The 13,532-nt window shown below is 42.7% G+C and overlaps 1 protein-coding gene across 2 annotated transcripts in view; it reads right to left on the bottom strand.

Moving 5' to 3' along the window:
* ORMDL (Orosomucoid 1-like) overlaps nt 1-12,948 on the bottom strand; it is a 76,037-nt gene extending 63,089 nt beyond the window's left edge. The window contains exon 1 of one of the 2 annotated variants that reach the window (XM_067142049.2): nt 12,837-12,948. The gene's annotated coding sequence lies outside the window, so the exon portion shown is untranslated. Of the gene's footprint in view, nt 1-3,121; nt 3,306-12,836 lie in introns of those variants that run through there. The other variant, XM_067142050.2, reaches the window with a different exon arrangement.
* Nucleotides 12,949-13,532: the final 584 nt, after the last annotated feature.

Here is a 13,532-nt window from a genome sequence, read left to right as displayed (position 1 = left end):
GAGCTTAATGCCTGCCTCAATGAAATGATGGCAATTCACAGAGCTGAAGCTGTGAACACTCCAAAGACAACAGCGCAGAAGATTTTGACAAAAGTATGTCAGTTGATGGCAGACAACCTTCAAAGGCTATTTTTCAAGCCCTTGGAAACTTGTTCGCCCCCAAAAATATATGCAACACTCTAGATGGTGTAGAGAAAGAACTGAGAAAATTGTCATTTGCAGCTCCAATTACTCTGCAAGCATTCTTTGAGTGCTACAATGGCTTCAACAAAATGGTAAAAGAAGAAATGTCCTGGTCAAATACCTGACCATTGAACATTTGCAGTCTTCTGAAAGAGAATTATCCCAAATTTATGACTGCACTACAAACTGTGTGATACTCTATGTTAAATGTGGATGCTGAGCGCTCTATCTCACGTTATGGTGTGGTGACGAGCAACTGCAAGAGACGGCTGAAACCAGAGAATGCAGAAATTCTCAATTTTTCTGGCAGAAATCTCACCATTGGTATGAATTACTTCTCTTGAAGAGCTGTTTCTGGGAGACTAAAGAAAATATATCAGCATCGGAAGAAGTAGATGCTGCTGATCCCTTTGGTCCCAGGATAAAGAGAACTAGGCTATGTTTGAGTACGAACACTTCTGGACCTGGCTGTATGGTTGACCACAAGTTGTTTTTTTTTTTTTTTTTTTTTTTTCCCCCTCTGAGACACAGCTAACAAAGTAATATAACATGATCACTTATATCATCAGAAGAAACAGGAGAGGTCATGTCCATATTGGAAGTTCTGGTATCATCAGAGGAGTCTTCTGAAGTACTCGTTCTTCAAAGTATCAGGCGATGTTGTTTTATTGGTGATACATCTCCATCTTTGGTTTTATCACTTATCAAGAAATCAGGGTCACTATCACTGTCCATTAAGTGCAAATCGTCCATCTCCAAATCATCCTCCTCCCCACTCCCTGAACAGGATCTAACACCATCCTCGTTCGGACAATCACCATCTTGCAATAATTTCTGGATTGTATCAGCATCATCTGTATATTACAAGTTTTCCTTTTTTTTTTTTAACCATTTGCTTTATGTCCCACCATCGCAGGTTTTATGGCAACGATGCTATAGGAAAGGGCTAGGAGCAGGAAGGGAAAGGCTGTGGCAGCCCCAGCATTTGCCTGGTGTGAAAACGGGAAAGCACTGTAAACAACGTTCAGGACTGCCAACAGTGGGGCTTGCTTTACGTCACACTGTCTTATGGCGACGAGGGGATAGATAGGAAAGACCTAGGAGGGAAGGAAGCGGCCGTGGCCTTAATTAAGGTACAGTCCCAGCATTTGCCTGGTGTGAAAATAAGAACCCACTATCTCCCAAACGCAGGCTGACAGCTACGTGACCCAAACCACACAGCCACTCGCTCAGTACAAGACAGTACAATATTTAAAAGGACAGTGAGTTTACACAGAAACCAGATTAATATCTCGTGACTCACATGTTTAAGGCTCTGCCCTGAACTATGGCACACATCAAAACAAAACCTATCACAGACCATCACACAGTAGGAATATTTTCATGCTGACTTTTTTAAATTTTGCATGCAGAAGATTTGTAATTCGGGATGAGAGTCTGGAGTGATAAAGTCCTAAACACTCCACAGTTTACTTGAATACAGGACTTTCGAACTTGTGACATAAGAATGCAAAATGTTAAATGTTTCTTCATTAATGTCAAACCACCTAGCATTATCTACCCGTTCTTTTCTTATGGGATCTAACAACTGTTTATTAGTGTACCAGTAATAATGAATTTCATGCACAATTACTGTACTGAAATTATCAAGCACTGTTCTTACTTATAATCTAACAATACTGATAGCCTGGTGGACAACAATCCTCATACTCTTTCTGAAGCATTTCACACACTTCACAGTTTCCGGTGAATGAATAAGTGTATGAACAATTGGACTGCTTTCCCCAGCCATCCATATCAAATCAGCTTTGTCTTTCATGCTCGTTTTCGTTGTGCCTACACAAAATCAACTGTAATCTATCACTTTCGGACAATGAGCTCACAAACTCAGATCAAATTTTTATTCTCAAGCACACTCTCTTCATACTTATGCTCCACCATCTAAAACTATTTCAAGCAGACTTTCAATGCAGTTGTATTGACTATCCCAAGCAATTATGAAGGCATGTGAACTAAGGGAATACTGCTGTTAGCTCCAAGACTTCAAGGAAACAAAAAATAATGGTGCATGAGGGTAGGATAGCAACATCCCTGAGTTATTTACAGTACATTAAGCGTCAAAGGTACCTGCAAGGGTAGCCAAATTACAAGAAGAAATATTGCACTTCTACAGCGCTCAGCGGGCGAGACCAGTTATCCAAGCTGAAGGCGATCAAAGATGCGGCGAGCCTGCCTTGCCACCCAAGGTGAATGGGTTAATTGACATTAAACTACCTAATATAGGAACAAAATTTAATGTTTCAGGCATCACAAAAGTATTTACAATTTAACTGATAACATATTAAGCAACTGTAGTTTAAAGTAAAATATAATGCTAATATTGAACATCTGCACCTCAGATGATGGTGATGCTCTACTAAAAAAATCAATTTAACTGACCTCAACAATGAGTCCTGCAATACTGTTGTCGTGAGGGCCAATGAGGGCACCGAGTGCCACGAATCCCTCGCAAATAGAAACATTTTTTTTTTTTAAGTATGTGTGTAGTCTATCAGACAAATGTTGAGTAATTAAGGATTAAATAATGAACTACAGCTTATTACCATAACAGTCCATCAGAAACACTCTACGTCTAAATACATTATATAACATCTTGAATATTTCCATCGCTAATTAATAGAAAGGAACTCTCTTCTGCTCCATTTAAAATCTTATACAGATTTTTACATAAGTTTTACATAAGTTTCCTATCATTAGGTTAAAACTGTTTCATTCTTTCACAGAATTTTAATTCTGAGATGTTTTAAAAATGAATTTCACAAGATTTCATTAAAATAGTAAATAATATCACTTTCTATTCTCAAACAAATTTCCCTTCTATGTGGATGTAAAATTTCAAAATGAGACAAACATAATTATTTGCAATAAATTTTCTTACCTTGCCATATTCAGTATGTCACGTACGATCATCTCCACGAGTGAACTGTACGGAACTGCGAAGCAGACTCAGTGACGGTACATTAATCGCTAACTAACATACCTGTCTTCGACAGGTCAGTCATATAAGTGATTTAGGTAAATGGAGAAACACAATCTGATTCGCAGTTGGAGTGAAAGTATGAATATGGCGGTCTATCTGTTAAAGGGCAGGCTCGTTAGTAAGTAAACTATTAACCTAAAAGTGAGAGATGTCCAGAAGGTGCAAAATACATTGTGGGTGCTAGCTTAAAAATATTTCTTTTGTTAATGGAAGGTATATACTTCTACTGAAGAGCCTCAGTATGAACAATGTATTGGACCCCACCACCTGGGGCATTTATAAGAAAAGAATTAGAGGACCCAACTCAAAATAAAGCAATGTGCAAAAATACAGTTTCACCCCTTCCAGTACCTGTTAAAATACAGGGCTCAATGATATTCCTGTGTAACACCCTTACTCTTAGGTGAGTACTGTAGCATAATTTCAGTGTGTTTAATTTTCACAAAAGCACTCTCGGCAGTCCTCTCCATTAACTTAATTTCACATGCTAGCAGACCAGGTGCAGAAAAAGAACTGAGGAACTCAACTGAATGATGAACAGGATTAGCGTCGTTCATGATCGATATAAACAACATATATTTTTTCTTTGCCCAGAATTTGTGCCAAGATATTTCCATTTATTTCCATGACTTCATATTTTGGAGCTGAAATAGGCTGTTCATAAAGCCATATATTTCGAGCATCATGGATATTGTGAATGTCTTGAAAATCACTGTATCATCGCCATAAGACCTGTGTTGCTGCGACGTAAAGCAAATTCTTTTTTTTAAAAATCACTGTCAAATTATCCTGAACAATGTTAGCCAATAATGCAGAAATGGTAATACAACCTGTGACAAAGTTTGGTGAATGAAGTCAGAATGGTCGATCCGGCAACACTGGTGACATGCAACGCTGCACCTGCGTAGCAGCAGGTTTCGACCACCTGCTCCTAACGTTGTTAAGTTGAGCATCGTGTGTGTGCCATGTAAGACCTGTTTGACAGAGTGCATGTTTAGAGCATTGGTTCTAAACCAACATGAACATGAACATGAACGACCAAAAGATCAATGTACAGTTTTGTTTTAAGCTTGGCAAGACACCGAAAGAAACGCATGCAATGCTGGTACGTGTTTATGAGGATCAAGCACTGTCCTTGAAGTGTGTGTACGAGTGGTTCGCCCATTTTCGAGGAGCCTGGGAAAGTGTTTCTGACAACCCCCGTAGCGGAAGACCAGCGACCGCCGTCAGTGACGAAAACAGTGAGAAGGTAAGGACATTAATCACAAACGATCGGCAGTTAACTGTGCGCATGATAGCGGATGAACTGCTGATTAACCGGGAATCCGCATGACAAATCGTTACCCAGAAAAGGAAAACGTGTTCTCGTCTTGTGCCACATCACTTGACTGACTTTCAGAAGCAGGTACGACTCAAACTCGCTTTAAAAGGAAAGAGATTTGATGATATTCCTGACATCCAACGAAACGTGACGAGGCTTTTGAACACCATCCCAAAGGAAGCCTTCTTGCAAAGTTTCCAGGGCATGTATCGCCGATCTCAGCAGTGCGTAGTTATGGGAGGGGACTATTTCGAAGGACAGTAATGTCACTGTCGTGCAGTGTTCATCTATGTTGATAGTACAGGACTATTCACCGAACTTTATTGCCACAGGTTGTATTATCACTATTAACCTAGAAGTAAGAGAAATGCAGAAGGTGCAAAATGCATTGTGGGTGCTTAATCTCCAATATGCATCTGCTTACCAGCTTTGTGAGAGGACAAACTATCTTCAGCTTAAAAATATTTATTCTGTTAATGGAAGACATATACTTCTATTGGAGAGCCTCAGTATGAACAATGTATTGGACCCCTTGTAATGTTCAATTTCCAATTTTCTTTAGTACCTCACTGAATTGCTCCTATCTCTAACTGACAAGTTGTTCATGTATGTTCTTAGTGATGAAAAAGCCTCTCGATTGACAGCCATAAGCAAACTTTGTTCAGAGAAGCTTGCACTTCGCCCATTCTCATTCTAAGTATCATGTTTAGTACCGGGAATTTCCATTGCAGGCAGTATCGTCACTGACCCCCTCTCGATTGCTAATCGTCTAGCTAGTCATTTCGCAGATATGTGTGGCTCCGGCGATTACCATTGTGATATCCTCACTCTGAAGTAGGAGGCAGAATGTCATCACCTCAGTTTTGCCACTCATGCTTCAGAGGACTATGACTTGCCGTTTATGGAGTGGGAACTCTGCAGCGCCTTGCCGCTTTGCAGGGACACACCTCCTGGATCAGACAATGTCCTTAACCAGATGTTGAAACACCTTGGTGAGGATAGTCTTTTATATCTCCTTCATGTGTTCAACTGAATCTGGGTAGAGGGCGAGTTTCCATCACAGTGGCAAGAGGGCATAGTAATTCCTGTCCTCAAGTCTGACAAAAATCCTACATATGCAGGAAGCTACAGACCTATTTGTCTTACAAACTGCCTGTGTAAGTTTTTTGAGAGGATGGTGAATCGCCGACTTGTGTGGTGCCTGGAGAAAAGAGGACTTTTGTCCGAATACCAATGTGGTTTTCAAGCCGGTCACTCGACCACTGGCTGCTTGGTACGCCTGAAGAATTCTATCCAGGACGCTTTCCTCCTAAAACAACATTTGGTGGCTGTTTTATTTGACTTAGAAAAGGCCTATGACACCTCATGGTGATACGGCATCCTTTTAGTTCTGCATCAGTGGAATTTCCGAGGTGACTTGCCAGTCTTTATTGCGAATTTTTTGGATGCCGGAACCGGAATTACATTTACGTGGTTCCCAAGCCACATGGGTGTAGTAGAGGGAAACAAGTTAGCTGATAAAGGCTGCCAAGGAGGATGTTACCTTCCCCTCGTTGCCTTACAAGGTTCCAGCCAGTGACATTCGCTCTCAGCAGAGACATCTGGTTATGTCCTATTGGGAGATGGAATGGCAGGCCACCCCTCTCCCAAATAAACTGAGAGCGATAAAAGGAACTACGGAGGTGTCGAAGATTTCGCTTCGGGCTTCTCGGAGAGAAGCAGTCATATTATGTCATGGCTCGCGGACAGAGACGGGCACAGGCGCTGGGGTCTGGGGGCCTAAGACAAGGCTCTCTCTTCCCATCTGTAAATATGCTACTGTTTTCCAGGCCGAAGTATATGCAATACTGGCCTGTGCTGTATATATATGGAACATGCCTGAACATAGAAGATGCATCACCATTTGCAGTGATAGCCAGGCAGCGTTAAAAGCACTATGCGCAGTTAGAACAACATCAAAAATGGTACGGGAGTGCCAAGGGATGTTAGATCAACTGTGTGAACTTAGCTCAGTTACCCTATTATGGGTCCCTGGGCACACAGGAATCAGTGGAAATGAAGAAGCTGACAAATTAGCAAAACAAGGCTCAAAAGGTCCTTTCATAGGACCAGAGCTCTTCCTAGGAGTGTCACTCCGAAGTGTGAAACTGGTAATATCCCAGTGGACGAACCAGTCTCACCTAGACATTTGGAAGAGGTTAACCATAGCAAGGCAGGCACGTGAATTTATCAAAGGGCCTAGCCAAAGTTATAAAAAGGTCCTGATAAATTTGAATAGGACCAGAATGCGAATGGTAGTTGGACTGTTGACAGGCCACAATACCTTACAGAGACACCTACACATCATGAAAATCAGTCAGGATCCGATGTGTAGAAGATGCGGTAGGGAAGAAGAGACCTCCGTGCATGTGTTGTGTCAGTGCGAGGCTCTTGCAAGCACTAGACATCGATATCTTGGCTCACATTTTGTGAGCCTGGAAGATATCAGGAATGCCAACAACCAGACACTGGTATCCTTTATAGGAGCACTAGGGCTGGACTAGGCAAACCCGTTTAAGGGACACAAAGGGTCTTCACAGACCTACGTGTGGAGCCCTGCGGGCTCACCCATTCCTTATCTATCTATCTAACAGTGTCATAGTGTGGACTAAAAGACAGAGTGTTAGATTATGAGCGACAAGAAGCTCTTAAACCTAAACACTATCAATATCAACATCTACACGTAGATGACAGCTCGACGTCCATCCCGTCATCAACAGGCGGTAAGACTAACGCCCAGAACTTCGATGAACCATGGAGGTGGAATTTCTTCCTACGAGGGAGCGCTCGGGTTTAAGGACAGGCGTACCTGCTGGCGCAGACGCATACCCTCCAGATGGCGGGCATGATTTCCCCTTCGCAGGAGAGTACGGGAGCGCCCGGTAAGGGCTGGGAGATAATTTATCAGCCCTAGTCAGCGATGCCACCTCCACCGGCTTGGGCACGGCTTTCGCCGACCTCTTGGTGGGGGAAAACCTGGCCTTACCCCTCTGCTGTACCAGTTTAGGACTCCCAGCCAGCACAGATTTCTTGATGGTCGAAGGTTGGGAGATCCCCCCTTCAAGCTTTTACTCTTTGCAACTTTGCTGCTGCTAGTTGTTTTACATCGCACTGACACAGATAGGCCTTACAGCGATGATGGGACAGGAAAGGGCTAGGAGTGGGAAGGAAGCGGCCGTGGCCTTAATTAAGGTACAGCCCCAGCATTTGCCTGGTGTGAAAATGGGAAACCGTGGAAAACCATTTTCAGGGCTGCCGAGAGTGGGGTTCAAACCTACTATCTCCCGAATACTGGATACTGGCCGCACTTAAGCGACTGCAGCTATCGAGCTCGGTGCAACTTTGCTCTCAGGAGCAACAGCCACCTTGGCGCAGCGATCTTAACAGGTAACGATGTCGTGAATGAAGAACCTGGGAGACTCTGAGCTATCATGCTGTAGTCTAGTGTATTGGCAGGTATATTCGTGGAATTAAACTCATGGCGCGCTTCCTGGTAGGAAAGACCATCCAGGGTCTTGATTTCCTGGATCTTCTTCTGACTCAGATATGTCGGACAGTTCCGATCTCGAGGAGAATTAAGACCAGAGCAGTTAGTGCATCTGTACAGAGTTGTGCACTCTTCCGGGCCGTGAGCTGCTCTTCCACGTGTACCACACACAGACTGATTCGAGCAACGAGATACCATATGTCCGAATCTCTGGCATTGATAGCATTGCATAGGAGGCGGGATGTATGGCCTCACATCGCAACGATAAGTTGTTACCTTGACTTTTTCTCATAACACTGACAACTTGAAAGAGACAATGAAGGCACCAGTGACAATGTCTTCACCTTTGACTTTCCGCGTAATGTGCCGGACGTGTGTCATGCCACCGTTCTTCATGTCTTCCATCAACTCATCGCCAGGGTTCAAAACAAGGTTGCGGTGCAAGATGACTCCACGAACCAGGTTCAAGGATTTGTGCTCCTCCACCTTGACGGGGATTTCGCCAAAGTGATCACACTTAAGCAACTGATCGGCTTGCAGTGCTGTGCAAGTCTTCAAAAGCAAACTACCGTTGTGCATTTTCTTGAGATCCTCAAGTTCATATACAGTAATAAAGTTTTATTATGAACCCACCTGTTCAATACATTATAATGTTGTCACATTTAAAGTAACTTCATTAGTTAAAAGTCATTATTTACGTAAATAACAATTATTCGAGATTCAGATTTGGCTGATGATGTTCTATAAAGGGGCGAAACGTGTCCCATATATAACTTTTTAACTAATGAAGTTATTTTAAATGTGACAACATTATAATGTATTGAACAGGTGGATTCATAATAAAACTTTATTATTGTATATCAACAGATTTCAATACGGATTAAAACATGAGATTAGTCACTTGCAATCCTCAAGTTCGCCGTAGATGCCTTCAATGTGTCTACTAAAAAGGATCGATTTAACCAGCATAAAATCGAGCCCATCGGTTCTGGTAGCAACCAAAAACCCATGGAAGATGGATCCCATTCCTTCACGCTGCACATGTTCCCACAGGGTTGAACCCCTCAGGTAATCAAAAGTTAAAGACTTCAGTGGGGGACCACTTTGCACAGGCCGAAGACGTTTCGAAGCCATGCCCGAAATCATCCTCCCCGAATGTCACCCATTCCAATCAGGGGCCTCTGTAACCGAACCAAGCAGACAAGGCAATACCCAACTGGTCAGAGCCGGTATTGCCCGGGGTCCGATGTTGGGTGATGCCTAATATGGAAAGACTGAGGCAATGAGCACTAGGACTCCCTTCCTCCAATCACCCGCAATGGCATGTACCCCATAGCGTGTACAGAGTAATAAATAGATGGAAAAAATAAAAAACGATTAATAATAATATGTCCTACTGGCATTTGGCTGTGCGGGGACCTTTGTTGTCAGGCAGATACTAATGCATGGGTACATGGCGCTCCCACCCCCACCCGCAGGATTCCTGGGCGGTCACGAGCGGGCTTTCGGGCGTAATCACACAGGTAGGAGGCCCATTTCCGAGCAGCATGCACACCAATAATTTTGAATTGGTCTACAACTAACCCTAAAAAAAAAAAAAAAAAAAGTAGGGAGGGCCGATAGCCACATGACCCTTTTCGTTGCCTTCTACGACAGACAGGGATTACCTATGAATGTATTCAGCCCCTCCCATCCACAGGGGGTCCAACACATAATACCAAGTCGCAATCCATGTCCGCGCCAAGGTCGCCACTTTTAGTCACCTCTTACGACAGGCAAGGGATACCGGGCATGTATTCTACATCTGCGCCCCCCACCCGCAGGGGTACATAATATAGTATAAATATAATTATGGTTCGTGCATGGTTATCAAGACATATGGTTGCCTGGCCTGCAGTTGTATGCAAATTGTTACAGAAATTTGTCATGAGTAAACTTTAGTTTGTAGAAAATAGCATGTGTACAGTAGGCTAACTTATTTTTGAATGTATACAGTTGTCACTCTTCATGACATGTGAAAACTGTAGACAATAGGCTATCACATGAAACATCCAGTAGTTTTCATCTAGCTGTAGGCCTAAAATGGATGTTACATTTCATGCCTTATTTCTTGACTTATAAAATGTTATAACCCCAGATCAAACATTTTGTACTTGAAAAGCTATTCCATAATTCCTTTAAAAGTTAAACAAATACATTTTTGTGTACGAGTGAAATCCGAGATCTCTTGTTAAGGTATTATGTCATAGCAGCCACAAGGAGCAGTCAACAGCTGTTCGTTTTTACACTGTGAGCCGCTAGATAGTGCTAGTGGTGCTGTCTCATCGGAAAGCTATGCACTTTCAAATGAGTTTCCGCTAATATCTCTACAACCTATTTGCTTGCACCATACTACTTAACTCTACACAAACAATACTAAATACACACAACACACAAAACAATCATCAACGATCTGCAATTATAGCTGTCGCTCAGGTGGCAGATTCTCCATCAGTTGTTTACCAAGCCTTTTCTTATAAGCTTTCAAAGAACATGGAAATGTATCAAACATTTCTCCTGATAAATTATTCCAATCCCTAATTCCTCATCCTATAATTGAATATTTGCCCCAATTTCTCCACTTAAATTCCAACTTTATCTTCATATTATTATTATCTCCCCCACATTTACTAATGTCAGTCCACACCGTCTCTCCGGTGACAGTTCAGAACATGCTGCTTCGTCAAGTATCTCACCTTCTTACTCCCAAGTCTTCCCAACCCAAAGTTTGCAACATTTTTGTAAAACGACTCTTTTGTCAGAAATCACCAAGATGAAACAGAACTGAGTTTCTTTTTTCTAGTTCTTGCATTAAGTAATCTTGGTGGGGAGTCCCATACACTGGAACGATACTGTTATCTGGGTCTTACCAGAGACTTATACACCCCCTCCTCCACATCCTTACTACAACCCCTAAATACCCTCATAAACATGTGAAGAAATGCAAGCAGTAACCAAATATTTCACATATGGCACTGTATGCCAACCCGTTGCCTTTAGTATATCCCCAGAAATCTTATCAATTCCAGCTGCTTTTCTAGCTTTCAACTTTTGTTATCTTTTTATAAACATCTTTATTGAAAAAGACATTTCTTAGTAATTCACCAGTATTACTCACCTCCTCTACCTGGACCCTATCCTTAAATCCAACTACCATTACATTCTGCTGACTGAATACTTCTGTAAGTCCTCACATATATACCCCCCTTTTTCGTTAATGATCCCTGGAATGACTTTCCAGGAACCTGTTTCTGTCTTAAAGTATCTACACGTATCCTTCCATCGTTCCCTAAAATTCCTATGACTGACAATTATGTTCACCATCATGTTATCCTTGCTGATTTTTTTGCTACATTAATGTTATTTGTTTTAAAGTCCCACTAACAACTTTTATGGTTGTCGGAGATGCAGAGCAGCCGGAATTTAGTTCTGCAGGAGTTCTTTTACGAGCACCTTCAAATACCACCAGACTGAGGCAGGATCGAATCTTGCCAAGTTGGGATCAGAAGGCCAGTGACTCAACCATCTGAGCCACTCAGCCCGGCTTTGGTAAATTCAAACAAGTTGATTAACAATGCACCAACACAGATAGGTCTTATGACGATGATGGGACAGGAAAGGGCTACGAGGGGGAAGTAAGTGGCCAAGGCCTTAATTAAGGTACAGCCCCAGCATTTGCCTGGTGTGAAAATGGGAAACCACAGAAAACCATCTTCAGGGCTGCCGACAGTGGGGTTTGAACCCACTATCTCTCAAATGCCAGATATTGAACATAATTAAGCGACTGTAGCCATCGAGCTCTGTTTTGCTAAATTGAACTTCCTACAAGTTCCTTCAATCTCTCCTGAGTTCCACAATCATTCCTACTGCTATGTGCCAGCCCTGTGATAACCCCTTTTAGTACTACCTGGAAGGGGCTAGCAAGTCACACGAATGGGGAGTTATCACCTGGCTTGGAAAGCGGACACAGCCCTTCTGTGTATTGTTCTCTTCGGCTGGTTTGCCCGTGAGTTCCTGGGAGATGCAACGAGCATGTTTCGTCTCTAGCCACATCACCAATATTCTGGTACACATTACCCAAGCTATAAAATGAATACAATTTTACAATTTTTGCTTTATATCGCACCGGCACAAACAGGTCTTATGGCGATGATGGGATAGGAAAGACCTAGGAGTGGGAAGGAAGCAGACGTGGCCTTAATTGAGGTACAGTCCCAGCATTTGCCTGGGGTGAAAATGGGGAAACCACAGAAAACCAACTTCAGGGCTGCCGACAGTGGGATTTGAACCCACTATCTTCTGGATGCAAGCTCACAGTGCGCACCCCTAACCACACGACCAACTCGCCCGGTCTATATAAAGGAGGCTAGCTGCGGGCAGTCAGTCAGTGTTGGTCTCCAGGGTGGAAACAGTGTGGGACTCCGTGGTGGAATCAGTATATTGGGGTTCAGTGGCTGGACTGGGAAGACAGGGTATTAGATGTCACCAGTGTCCAGCTGAGGTCTGAATGGGGAGTGGTTGCTACGTGGAGTGTCGAGCGAGTAGCTGGACTGAAGACGACTGTTTGGCTGCTGTCAACAGGGTATCGACGGGTACGGGATGGGGAAATTTGTGTGTATTCGAAATCTCGGAAAGGAAACTCAAAAGTATATTGAAAGTCTTCCCTTCACGTGACAATTAATTTGCTAATGACTAAAAGAAAATTTAAAATACAACTCATCACATACCGGCATCTATCAAACTAGCAACACGCTGTCCATATGCGGAAAAAGAAACAAAAACAAATTGGCAGAAAACAGTGCCACCAACATGTTCTGTTCTGTTCGTGAAGTTGATTTGGGCTCGCTATTTCACCCAGACACAATACTGTATTGGCCGTCTCAGCGGCTTCTACAAAACATACACACCGGGCCAACATATAAGGGACAAGCAAGAGAGGGCAGGGGAACGACGGAGGGGTGGATATTGCTTGCTCGCTTGCTGATGCTTATGGGCTGTGTCTACGACATTTCACCCAGTCAATACTCGCTTACTCATGTAAACACACTAGTATAAATGAAAACTTCAGTTCAACAATAGATGCTTGAGCTTGCAAGTAGAAAACACAAAACACTGATCTTCACTATATCACCTAATAATCTTAGTTTGCTAGAGCAGACTGTTCTCATACGGGAAACTTCCAATCTTGCAATCACACTTCTTCTAAAGCTTCACCCACACGAATAATCCAAAATAGCACTCTCAAGTAATACACTAATGATATGAGGAATCACTCAAATGGAACCTTCAAAAGCATGAGCAATTCTCACCCTATATTACAGACAGAATTATAACACGATATTGGTTTCGTCTAGAAACAAATTTAGCACTCTAATAATCTCGACTGTAGGATTACAGAGCAAACAAGAAACACTGGTTGGAAA

This window comes from Anabrus simplex, chromosome 2 (assembly GCF_040414725.1).
Source record: "Anabrus simplex isolate iqAnaSimp1 chromosome 2, ASM4041472v1, whole genome shotgun sequence".
Lineage (NCBI taxonomy): Eukaryota > Metazoa > Arthropoda > Insecta > Orthoptera > Tettigoniidae > Anabrus > Anabrus simplex.
The sequence above is the reverse complement of the archived record's forward strand: the minus strand, read 5'-3'. Positions and strand labels throughout refer to the sequence as shown.